The sequence below is a fragment of the Echinops telfairi genome, unplaced genomic scaffold (assembly GCF_000313985.2).
Source record: "Echinops telfairi isolate 266 unplaced genomic scaffold, ASM31398v2 ScPeMD7_7469;HRSCAF=8507_0, whole genome shotgun sequence".
Taxonomy (NCBI): domain Eukaryota; kingdom Metazoa; phylum Chordata; class Mammalia; order Afrosoricida; family Tenrecidae; genus Echinops; species Echinops telfairi.
The window spans coordinates 23,078,351-23,091,650 of NW_022111372.1; the positions used below are offsets into that span (position 1 = coordinate 23,078,351).

Genomic DNA, 13,300 nt, shown 5'->3' on the forward strand with positions numbered 1-13,300 from the left:
TAAATACCCTTTGTCTCCTAGTTCTTTCCTCTATTTCCTTTTACTTTCCTCTTGTCCCACTATCATGCTCAGCCTTCATTTGGGTTTCAGTAAATTCTCTTGGTTACATTGCCCTTGCTGAATCCCTACCAGTCCTCTCACACCCTCCTTGCCACTAATTTGGGAATCAGCTCCTGGTTCAGGGAATCACCCTGAACTGTTGCAGGAATTAATCAACAGCCTCAGAACTCCTCTCTGGACCTCAAAACCTCCCCGCTCATTGATCTCCACAGAGTTCCCAGGGTGAGCTGCTACCTGATGCCCGGAAGTCCTCTAGTGGGGGCTCTTACAGCTCTTATAACAATCCATACATCCATTGTGTCAAGCACATTTGTACATATGTGGCCATCATCAATTCCAAAACATTTTTTTTCTACTTGAACCCTTCATCTCTTCTTTTCCCCCCCTCTTTCCCTCACCCTCCCACCCTTATGAACCCTTGATAATTTATAAATTATTTTCATATTTTACACCATCCACTGTCTTCCTTCACCCACATTTATGTTGCTAATCCTCCTGCAGTGGGGGTGGGGGTGGGGTTGTACATCCATCATCGCAATCAGTTTCCCCTTTCTTCACCTTCTCCCCCACTTTCCCGCTGGCCTCATCGTATTGCTACTCTCATTATTGGTCCTGAGGGCTTGTTTTTCCTGGATTCATGTGTCAAGAGTTCTTCTCTGTAGCACTGTACATGCTCTGGTCTAGTCAGATTTGTAAGACCGAACTGGGGTCATGATGGGGGGGGGGCATTAAAGAACTAGAGGAATGTTGTGTGTTTTGTTGGTGCTGTCCTGCACCCTGGCTGGCTTGTCCCTGGCTTGTGACCCTTCTTGCAGAAGGCTTTTAATGATGGAAGAACAAAGAAGAAATACTTAAAACTCTACCAAAGAGAGATGCCAAGTCATCTCAGGGTTTGTGTTGCCTTTGCTGATGCTGGAGCTTAGTTGTCCCTAACACCACCTCTGTCAGTGTTGCAGCAAGCTGCTGCCACAATCTTAGTCTTCCTGCCACTGCTGTACACCCTGGGAGAATCCTCTGCAATGCTGACTTCATAGCAGCACCTGCTCCTTATTTGAACTCCAGGTGGATGTTCTGGGTCCGAGGAATCTGGGTCAAAGGAGACTGAGGGGGAAAATGTCTGTGAGGGAGTGGGGAGTTTTTTTTTTTTTAATGATCAGAAATTAATCATGGGAGCCCCCAATAGAATGGAGGCTTTCAAGTCAGACAAGTAGAGAGTTGTCCTTTTCAGGGTCCCCTCTTAGTGGCCCAACATCAACATATACTCTTAATCCTACAGTTCTACTTCCCACATAATGTAGAGCAACCAACATTTATAGCATTGCAAATATCCTTTCCACTCCTCCTTAATATGATCAAACACAGTAGACTCCAAGTCAGGGTTTCTGTGCCATGATTGTGTGTCTTCCTCACTTGTTCCATAATGATTGAACTTGATGTTTTGTCCACTTGTGAGCAAATTTGAAAAGGTAATCGATCACCACCACTCATGCTGTTCTCAAAATTCTGCCCTTTTAGTTCCAATTTTCCCTGTGAACTTTTTGAAGTTCCCTCATATGCAAAATAGTGGGAGAAAGATAGATGAAAATTAGTTAGAATTTCAGGATACGAGGGTTAGTCAACAAGTATTTGATACAAAATCAGAGACACCTTTATTAAACCAAAAGATATAAAAATGTGAAGCTCTTGTTTCTTAGCATATCCTCCGTCTAGGTCTACACGCTTCTGAAGGTGGTGTTTCCATCTCTCTAACGCAGGCGTCCTCAAACTACGGCCCGCGGGCCACATGTGGCCTGCCGAGGACATTTATCCTGCCTGCCGGGTGTTTTTGCCCTGTTTTGTTTTTACTTCAACAATAAGATATGTGCAGTGTGCATAGGAATTTGTTCATAGTTTTCTTTTTAAAACTATAGTCTAGCCCTCCAACGGGTCTGAGGGAAAGTGAACTGGCCCCCTGTTAAAAAAATTTGAGGACCCCTGCACCCTTCCAGGAGAATTCTGCGTTCTTCGATTTACATCAAGTCAAAACAGACAGTAGTTTTAGCATTCACAAGGAACTCAAATCAGTTTGAGTTTTTGGAACAAAAAAGTCGGATGGGGCAAGGTCAGAGATATAGGGTGAATGAGGTTAGGTGGTAGAATTCTCCTAGCTTGGTGGTTCTCAACCTTCCTAATGCTGCGACCCTTCAATATAGTTCTTCATGTTGTGGTGACCCCCCCAACCATAAAATTGTTTTTGTTGCTACTTTATAACTGTAATTTTGCTACTGATCTGAATCGGGTGACCCCTGTGACAGGGTCATTTGACCCCCAAAGGGGTCACAACCCACAGGTTGAGAGTTGCTGTTTTAGCTTCTAGCTCTTGCTACTATTGAAGAATGATGGAAAATAAAATCTCTCGACACAAAATCCTAATCTTTTTGTCACCAGTGCAGCTCTTAATTTTCTTAAAACTTCTTTCTAACAGCCCCCATGATTGTCCCATGACCCTGCAAGAAAAATCTATCAGGATGACCTGTAGCTTTGGACGCTCAAAACCATGCGCCCTATCCTTCTGAACTGACCTCTCTGCCTTGAACTTAAGCTTAGCAGAGCGCTCAGAATTCACCATTTTTATGGTAATGTCTTTGTAAGGCATCTGAAAAGAGTTACAACCTCGGGGACTCACAGGGGCAGTTCCACCCTGCTATACAGGGTTGCCACAAGTCAGCATCGATCCAATGGCAGTGAGTTTGGTTTGGTTTTTACAAGACTAAGCAAGTGCATTACGGAGAAAACTTGTAGGCAGTTGTCTACTGATCACAGAGGCATGTTTAAACACATTTTGTTGCAATATACCCAGGTATGAACTGGAATCCCTAGTAGTAATACTTGTTGACTTACCCTTAATCAGCAAACAGTCTAATGCCTTATTTCTTTGCTGTAACGTGTGCTACTTAGTTAGAACCAGCATACATGGTGGATGGTGATGCTGACAAAAGAATGACATATACGTAAAGCAAATCCAAATTCAGAGTGGGATTAGGATGCCTCCATAGATGTCCCGAGGCTGAAAGTCTTTGCAGAAGCACTGCCACACATCTTCTTTCCACAGCGTGAGTGGTGAGTTTGAACCACTGGCCTTTTGATTAACAGAGAAGGGTTTAGCCCCACACTGCCAGTGCGTTTTCTGCCTCATGAGAAGAAAAAACAAACCACTGCCGTCAAGTTGATTATGACTCATAGCGACCCTATCACCAGAGGAGAATGGCGCCACAGGTTTCTGAGATTGTAAATCTTTATGGAAACAGACAGCCTCATCTTTATCCCTCAGCCACTCAAAGAAACTTTCCTTTTAATTGACTGACTGATTACCACAAATCTCATCATGGAAGGTGGTTACATTATATTACATTATGGACGAGCAATCAGTCCAGTGTCAGTTCAACCATGAGAATCATAGCCTAGACAAGCTGATACCCAGCATTAACCATGTCACCAGCAACCTGAACTTAGGTGTATGCTCAACAGGAAGTCACACGGACACTTGTACACCAGTGTTCAGTGCAGCACTATTCATGATAGCCAAAAGGTGAAGACAACTTACCTGTCCATCAACAAGTGGACTTAACGGAGTCACTGCCATTGACTCGGTTCTAATGCATAGCAACCCTAGAGGACACAGTAGAATTGCCCCAGGTAGATTTCTGAGATGACTCTTTAGGGAGCGAAAGCCTCATTTGTCTCCCATGGAGCTGTTGGTGGTTTCTAACTGCTGACCTTGAGGTTAGCAGTCTAACTCTTCACTCATGCCACCACTACAGCTTCTGTAAATAACATTGTGCCTTCTCTTTTGTGTGTGTGTGTATTATGTTAAGCTGGGTTGTTTAGAGAAACAAACCAGTAATGTGCATCTATGTACAAGTAAGAACTTTATATTAAGAAGCAACCTTACACAAATGTGCTTGACACAATGGATGGATGGATTGTGATAAGAGTTGTATGAGCCCCCAATGAAATGATTAAAAAAAAAAAAAAAGAAGGAGCAGCTTTACATGAAGAAGGCACCCACTCCAGTTCAACTCAAGTCCATAGGGCTGATGCTAGCCGAGTGCTCCTCAGACTCTCAGAACTGCAGGCCGATGACCAGAAAGGGGAAGCAGGAAGCAGGGAGGTCATAGGCTGGTTGGTGAAGAGTCTTGTAGATCCACGGTCTAAGGAAGCATGTCAGGGTACCAACAGGTCTCAAGTGAGGTGGCCCACATGGGGCCCTGCCCTGGAGGCAGACACAGAGTCTCAGTGAAAAGGAAGGCGAAGTGGCAGAGAGAGGCCGTTCCCAGAGTCTCCCACTCTCACACAAAACGCCACACCCAGAAGGAGGAGCCATCAAGTTACCACATGATGGACAGGTTAGAGTCCACTCCAAGCCAGGAGTGTCTTGCTGACATAAAATTATCCAACTACCACACATACAATGGAGTATTAACCACTCATGTAGAAATCATATCCTAACATGGGCTGAACCTTGACCCGAACAAAGTAAGGCAATCGCATAAAGGAAATCATCATATGATCTTATTTATGACAAAGACATACATAGAAACCAAAAATTATGAACGGGTCAGAGATCCCTGGTGGTACAGTGGTTAAAGTGGTTGGCTGCTAAACCAACGGAAAGATCGGTGGTTCAGACTCACTGGCTTCATGGGAGAAAGATGTATTTAGTTTACTTCTGCAAAGGTTTACAGCCTCAGAAACCCTGTGGGATGATAGTTCTACACTGTTCTGTAGGGTCCGCTTGTGAGTTGAATGACACAATGTGTGGCCATAACTATGAAAAATTCTTAAAGGTGAAAAACTAAGTCACTACTGATGTTTCTAAATGAAAAGTGTCCTTATCCTTGTGGCCTTTGTGGCCGCAAAGGACACAGTAACCTCGGCGATTTAAAACAGATTTTAAAAGCACTTAGAATCTACCAACACTTCTGCAAATGTTACTTTTTAAAAAGCATACCTTTATACCTTTTAAATTTTTATTTATTTACTTAAAGATCATTTTATCTGGGGCTCCTACAGCTCTTATAACAATCCATACATTAATTGTATCAAGCCCAAGAAAGTTGTATCAAGCATATTTGTATATATGCTACCATCATATTTTCTAAACATTTACTTTCTATTTGAGCCCTGGGTATCAGCTCCTCTTTTATCCTCTCCCCCGTGCCCTCTCATGACCCCTTGATGAATTATAAAGTGTTACTATTATTTTCCTGTCTTATACTGACCGCCGTCTCCCTTCTCCCATGGTTTTTGTTGTTCCTTCCCCTAAGGGTGTGTGTGTATGTGTGTGTTTGTGTCAATCATCAGTTCCCCCTTTCTCCCTCTTCCCCCCACTCCCCCCTACCAAACAAAAGCACGCTTTCAAGTGCTTTGGTGGCAAAATGTAATCCAATAACAAAAGAGTGCGAGGTTGGAGGGAGTGGGATGAAGTGCTGGTGCATTGAGGGACTGCACTGATGAACGAATCAGAAGGTGTTGAATGTAAAAGTATGCTTCGCTCTGTAAGCCTTCACCTAAACCACAATAAAAAAGCTTTTAAAAATCATCCCCAGTTAAACAATATTTAACGTTATAGCTATGAAAATGGATACTGAAGTAAAATCTTTTCAAATATGAAAAAAACACCCTACCCTACGAAACAGATCTCTACCCTGGAACACACTGGGCGCCATCTGCCGGAATTGATTAGCTAGCAGCTGGTAAGGGGGTTCCTAGGACCCGGGACTCTAAGTGTAAAAGCTCGATGGTCTCAGCACAAAAGATGAGCGCAGCTGGTCACCCTCAAGGAGAAGTGATCTGTGAGCAAGCTGGGGAGGGCTTCTTGGGGGAGGTAGACATCCGAGTAGGTGTGAAAGTCTAGAAAAATGCACAGCAGCTGAGAGCTGGGAACGGCAAGTGAGAATTCTCATTCAAACACACAAGCAGCCTCAGAGATTCCCAGAATTATTAGCTTAAATCCAGCTCTCAAAAAACCAGCATGTTTTTCGCTATCACTTGGCATGTTGCTACAAGAAGTGTGACAGAGCTAAGTGGTTCTGCAAACTAAAGTGGGAACAACTCATACACATACCTAACTCCGAGTACAGGGTAATTAGCTCATGTTTGCAGAAGGCAGAGTGTGTGCTGCACGCCCCAAAACCCAGATATTATTAGCGACTTAGCACTACCTTAAAAAAAAATAACAACCCACATTTCTGCAGTGCCATCAGCACTCATTTCTTAACTATTTTTGGGAAAAAGTTGGATTGCTGCAGATTTCAACACCAGCCTCTCATGGGAACAGAAGCGGCAGTACCTGGCATGTGTGCCCCTGTAATTGTAGACAGATCCACGGCCAGGTTGTGTTCTTGGTAAGCTATGGGGTCCATTTTTGACTCAGTACGTTTTCCCCTTATGCTTCAACAGCTGTTACATTTTCCAAGGCCCGACTCTTCTCCTGCTGACATGTTCATTTTAATATATATATAGTCATATATATAGGGTTATATATACTGGGCTATCCACCACTAGGTCAGTTTGTTATGCTGTGTGTGATGCTGGAAGTTATGCCATAGGTATGTCAAATGCCATCAGGATTCCGTAGGGGGGGCAGGATTCATTCAAGCTTACAGATTAAGAGCAGATGAGGAAGAAGGAATAGGCTGACCCCTTTTGAGGGATTAGTCACAGACAATTCTATGAATTGCGCTGGAATGTTATCTGATGTAATGCCGGAAGATGAGTCTTCTAGGTTGGAAGGTTCTCAAAATATGACTGGAGAAGCGCTACCTCCTCAAAGGAGGGTTGATGTTAAATCATGTGGGTGGAGTAAAGCTTTTGAGACCTTCATATGCTGATGGCTCACAATGAGAAGAAAGAGCAGAAACGTCCACTAATAATAGGAACGTGGAATGTTCAAAGCATGAATCTAGGTTAAGTTGGAAGTCGTCAGCAATGAAACAGTGTGCAAAGATGCCTATCCTAGGCAATAGACGGATATTGGCCATTTGGAATCTAATAATGATCTGGTTTACTATGCCAAGAGTGACACCTTCAAACAGAATGGCATTAGATTAATCGTCCAAAAGAACATTTCAAGATCTGGTGACACCACACACGGCCTGCAGAAGAACAAGTGATTCGTGTTGTAATGAGCACAGACAGAATGCCGCGCAGAAGTGAGGACGAAGAGACTTCGTCTCACGGACGTTGGACACATTATTAAGAGAGACTGGTCCCTGTAGAAAAATCATCATACTTGGTGAATGTGTTACTTTGCATTGACTAGATAAAAAAATTCATAGATACTCGTGTGTATAAGAAAGAGCTTCATATAAAGAGTACTTTTATATGAAGAAAACATCCCAGCCCAGTCCAGACCAAGTCAATAAGTTCGATATTAGCTCATATGTCCGATACCAGTTTATAAATTCCTCTTCAGACTCATGCAACACATGCAATGATGCTGAATGCAGGAAGATCACAGGGCAGTGGGTGGAAAGTCTTGTGGATCCAGTGGCGGTGGAAGCATCTCAGCGCTGGCGTGGGTTTCCATGTGCCTCTTCCAGCTCCAGGGTTCTGGTTCCATCAGTGTAGCTCCATGTTGCTTGTCAATAGGAATGCCTCCCAGGGAGAGAGTGTATCTGACCTCCACTGAGCCATTTATCTCCGTAGAGCCTCCACAAGAGGCCATCAAGCTGCAACCTGATTGACAGGCTAAACTCCACCCCATTCACTCTTAATAGCTCACGTTGACACCAGATTATGTAACTACCACACATGACCCCTTGTCAACTTGACACTTTCACACAACTCTTTAACCATATATAATTTTCAAACAAACAATAATAAAATCATATCTATACCTAACAGGATAAGCTAAAATGTGTACCTACACTTGGCAAGACTGCTGTAAACAAGCATTGAAAAATCAATATGGCAGGGATAAAGTCTGACTTATCAAAGGTTTAGAAACTCAGAGAGACAGGCAACAAGGAGCAGAGGCCAGAATTGTGGACATTCACCCAGCGACAGGAGCGCTGGCATCTGAATAACAAGGACCCTTGGGGATTTATAGAACTGCTATGCCTGAGATCCACAATGTGCCCAGTTTAAAACCACCAGCTGCTCTGTGGGAGAAAGAGAAGTTGTTCTAATCCTGTGATGTTTTACAGTCTCAGAAACTGTAGGGCCAGTTCCACCCTGTCTTAGAGGGTTGCTCGCATCAGCATCGACTCAATGGCAGTGAGTTTGGTTTTGAGTTTGGTGAACATACAGGTTCTAAGGTGTTTCTCTCCACACAGATTTTGGGGAGTGAGTCACCAAGTTCCTTTGCATATAGCCTCACTCCTCCATTGCAAACAGTGTTGCCCACTGTCGCAGTTAGATCGTATGTCAGCGTGCACCTGTGTGAAAGGGTAGAGGTGGAGTGCAGTCTATCAATCAGGTCACAGCCTGATGATGCTTCCTTGGGGCAGTGGCCTTTTTATAAGAGAAACACTGATGCCTTCTCCTTGCTCTCTCCCCATTTGCCTTCTTCCTCATCAAGACGGTGCCTGCCTCTAAATATGGCCTGTGTGGCCTGCCTGACCCTGGGAGCAGCCGCCTTGCTGCTTTCCCATGGCCCTGGGATCCACATGACTCTGCACCCACCAGCCTGTGATCTCCCTGCCTCCCGCTTCACCTTTCTGTGTCATCGGCCCGCACCCATGTGAGTCTGAAGAGCTAGCATCACACCCATGGACTGGAGCTGAATTGAGCTGAGATGTCTTCTTGATATAAAGCTATTCTTTAATATAAAGTTCTTTCTGATACATAGATGAGTGGCACTGGTTTTGTTTCTCTAGACAACACGGCCTAACTCACACATATACGTGTTATGCAGATAAAGCCCTAATGATGTGCTTTCATAAAGACTGCCTATGGAGTAGATCTAGTCTGTGACACACGGGGCTGCCATGAGTTGGACGCTACGAGGGGTTTAATTTTGTTTGTGAACTAGTGGTTCCATGTGGCCTTCAGAAAGGAAAGTGATGTGTAAATAGGGGCTGGAAACTATTCAAAGGGAACACCATTCTCCTTCATATTAGGGCTTTTATAAACCTTGTTGCTCAGTTGGCTCCAACTCATGGTGACAATAGGAGGACATGCTGACTGGTTCTGTACCGTCTTCACCCTCTTGAAGTGAGATGCCATCCAGCCAGTTCTGACTCATCGCAGCCCGATATACGACAGAAGGAAACATGTCCCAGGCCTGCGCCATCTTCACAATTCTTGTGCCGCGCCCAGTGTTGCAGCCGCTCTGTCAATCCATCTCATCAAGGGTCTTCTTTGTGGTTGACCTTCCATGTTACCAAACATGACTTCTTTTCCCTAGGACTGGTCCCTTCTGTTCATATGTCCATACTACAAGAGACAGCGTTTCTTATCCTCTTTTCCAAGGAGCAGTCTGGCTATAGTTCTTCCAAGACAGATTGGTTTATTCTGGCGGGCCATGACCTAGTCAGTATTCTTCACTGACACCCTAATCGAAATGGATTGATTCTTTGCCTGGCTTCTGCGTCTCATGCTCTTTGGCATGTTCAAGTCCATTGTAGCTGCCACTGTATATTTTGAGTCCCTTCTAGCCAAGGAGGCTCTAGCCTTCCTCAGGCTAGACATTCTGTTGTTATCTGTAGGATTTTCTGAAGTAAATGACCAAGTTTCTCTTCTTAGCTTGTCTTAGATTAGAAGCTCCGTTGAACCCTGTCTGCCATAGGTGATCCTGCTGGTATTTGAATAACTAGCAGTATAGCTTCTATGGTCATGACAATATGGAAGCCATCACAGTATGACTGAGTGACAGAGGGGTGGTGATAACTCTCCAAACATCCCATGATGAGGGCATTTACAAGAACACACAAGCCTTTGGAACTGCTGCGTCAGATGGAAAGTGTTTGCCATGTCCAGAGAAGACTTCAGACAAGCTGCTCTCCAGCCGCTGCTGTCTCATGTAGGAATGGCAGGCTCTTGATCTGCAGTGAGGAACTGCAGTGTTGATAGTTTTTCTTTCTTCTCTCGGCTCTGCGTTCTTTTTATCCCCCCACTTGTGTGAGGAACCGACGAGCAACTTGCATTGCACCTCATTTCACTCAACAAAATCCACTACACATTTTCCGACTGCTCATTTTAGAAGGGGACATTTCACCTCTTGCTCTTCCTAGTAGGCATTTCTTTGACAATAGACGAGCGCTGTCCAGCAGAACTTCCCACAGGTGTGGTGATGTCTTTGATCTACACTGCCCCACTGAGCAACCACAAGCCAAACGGTGGCTAGTGGGACTGAGGATTTTCACCTTTGATTTCATTTTCCTTTAACTTTAAGTGACCACACAGAGCTGAAAGCCCGATGCTGTGAGTCAGTTCTACCTCAGGGCCCCCACCGCGCTGGACCACAGAGCAGAGCTAGGTGCCAGAGAGTTTCTTGGCTGTGATCTTGAAGGCAGTAGATCACCAGACCGTTCTTCTGTGGCATGACTATTGTTGTTAGGTTCCATGAACTCATTCCGACGCAGAGTGACTGTATGCACAACAGAAGGAAACACTGCTGGGGATGCACCAGCCTCACAATTGTTCCCATGCTTGAGCCCATTGTAGCTGCCACTGTGCCCATCCATCTCACTGAGGACCTTCCTCTTTTACGCTTCCCCCTCCACTTTGCCAAGCTTGGCATGGCTGGGTGAGTTCTCACCATCAATTTTCATGTTAGTAGACCAGCAGAAACCTTTTGGGCCACCCAGGGACCTGGGTAGATGGAGTAGATCCCGACGTATAGTGACCTATATGGAGCTTCCCAGGCTGGAAAGCCTGCTCTTTTACTCTTGGAGTGGCTGGTGGCTTCGAACTGCCGGTCTTGTGGTTAGCAGCCCAATCTGTAATCCACTACAGCCCGGGCTCCTTCACACACAGCCAGTGGCTCCCCTACAGAACAGTGCAGTTCTGAACCATGCACATCTCCAAGATTTCCCTCCCTCGCTCCAAAAGACCATCTTGCCAACAAGTCGATTTCCATGCAGAGCGACTCTCTAGTACACACTGCAAGTTCCCAGTCAGCTGCCTGCTTTCCCTTATTAGTCCCGGCACGCTCGTTGACCCCTCTCTTGGCATGTGGACACCAGAGGAAGGAAGCACGGACTGAGCTCACTGTCTTGCAAGGTCTGCAGCTCACAGGCTCCTCTTCTACAGCGAGTGGGAGGCTGAGTTGGGAAAGGCTTGCTGAAATGCCAGTCATGTGGGTGAGAACATTTCAGTTCCCCAGCAGGAGCGTTCACTGTTGACACTAGAGGTTTACCTGTTTGCATGCACAGGAGGGCAGCGGCTGGCCCCTGAAATGAAAGAGTGTCTGAGCCCCAGGTATTTGCGTGGAATGCATGTTTAAAATAAGATCATGCAAGGTATTAAAGCTACATGTGGTGCTACGAACATCTTAAAAGAAAGCCCGGGGAAATCACAATTACAGTGACATAAGCAGAGAAACATTGAAGTGTCTTGGGTTTGTACTCAGGAAAGCCGTTTTAAGCTTCCACCTGGGGAAACAGGTCGGACAATATGGCTGCAATTGAGGGATGTTGGCAAGGACCGTCTGTGATGAGGGAAAGGATTGACAAGGTTGGTTTGCACGCACAGGCTCCTGGGAGAACAAAGGAACAAGGGATTTCCAGGGTGGAGAATAGAAAAGTCATATTTTTAGCAAAAGGCAAGGCAGTTATGAAGCCAGGAAAGGAGGAAGTGGTTAGGAGAAGGATAGTGTGCAGACAATACTCTCTCCCAGGAGTGTGTCTCAGTCAGGAAAGCAGGAGAGATGGGGCACTTGTTGAAGTAGGTGTCAGACAGAGACAATGTAAGGAAGCTGTGACCACGTCTGGGGAAGAGCCTCGGGTTCATCTAGCCATTCGACATATACTTACTGAGTGCCTATTATGCTCTGTGAGGGAGGAAGATGGAGCTTCCATAAAGACTTACAGTCCTGGCACTCAGCGGCGGCCACAGCGCACCCGGACCTCACTCCCCTCAGACCTCTCTCACTTCCTCCGCAACCCTGTCTGACCAACTCGGTATGGCTGAGCGGAGAAATCCGACACATCGAAATTAAAGAAGCCAGGAACGCAAGAGAAAAGTCCACTGCCTTCCAAAGAAGCGATCAAACAGGAGAAGCAAGCGGGCAAATCGTAAGGAAGCGGCTGCGCCAGTGTGCACCGTCCATTCCGTTCCACAGGCACAGCCTGCTTCGTTTCCTTTTTGAGCTGTTGACCTTTGTAAGATGTAAAGAGGTCGGATCAAGTTTAAATGACCGTGCTGCCCCCTTCCACATCAAAGAACTACTGCCAAGGCAGGCGGCACCCTTCGGGCAGGGCAGGGCAAGGACTGGCAGGCTGGCGAAGGCAGGCGCTGGGTGGGGTGGCAGGGAATAAATCTAGAGACCAAGAGGAAAGCTGGTCCAGGGTGTCCTGCGGGTGTAAATGCAGTTTAAGCGGAGTGCCGGTTTTTTGTTGTTTGTTTGTTCGAAGGATTTTAATTATTGGAATGCATGATTTTTTTAATGTGCAAATAAAAAGTTTTAAAACCTGAAAGAAAGGAAAAAAGAGTTACTATCTTGGAAAATCACAGGGAAGGTTCTACGCTGTCCCATAGAGCTGCTATGAGTTGGAATAGACTAGGTGGCTGTGGGTTTGGTTATATAAGGAGCCCTGTTGGTGACCCCTGTTCACCACAAGGTCTATGGTGCAAACCCGGCAGCCTGCCTTTGGAAGACAGAGGAAGTGAGCTGCTTCCATAATGAGTTCAGCTTCAGAAACCCCCTGGGAATTGTGCTGCACTGCTATGTTCCTGGGGACCCTGGAACCACGTGACTCTGCACCCACCTGCCTATGATCTTCCAGCTTGCTGTTTTACCTTTCTGCCTCGTCCACTGGCAGCTGCGTGAGTGTGAAGAGGGCTCCGGCCAGCATGGGACTTTGAGCATGGACTTGAGTTGGAATGCTTTGTGATATAAAATTCGTTCTTGGTACACATGTCTTTTTTATACATATATAAATGTCACTGGTTATGCTTTCCTAGAAAGCAGCCTAACACAGAAGCCAATGGACATCCATGTGCAAGGTGGGCTGGGTGATCCAGACTGGCAGGGGTAAACCAGTTACAAAGCTCTTCGGTACACATCCACTTGTTGAGAGGTGAAGAACTCCCT

At 45.6% G+C, this 13,300-nt stretch overlaps 1 pseudogene; it reads left to right on the forward strand.

Moving 5' to 3' along the window:
* The window catches only part of LOC101663850, a 21,084-nt pseudogene extending 8,799 nt beyond the window's left edge, over window positions 1-12,285 (forward strand).
* Window positions 12,286-13,300: the final 1,015 nt, after the last annotated feature.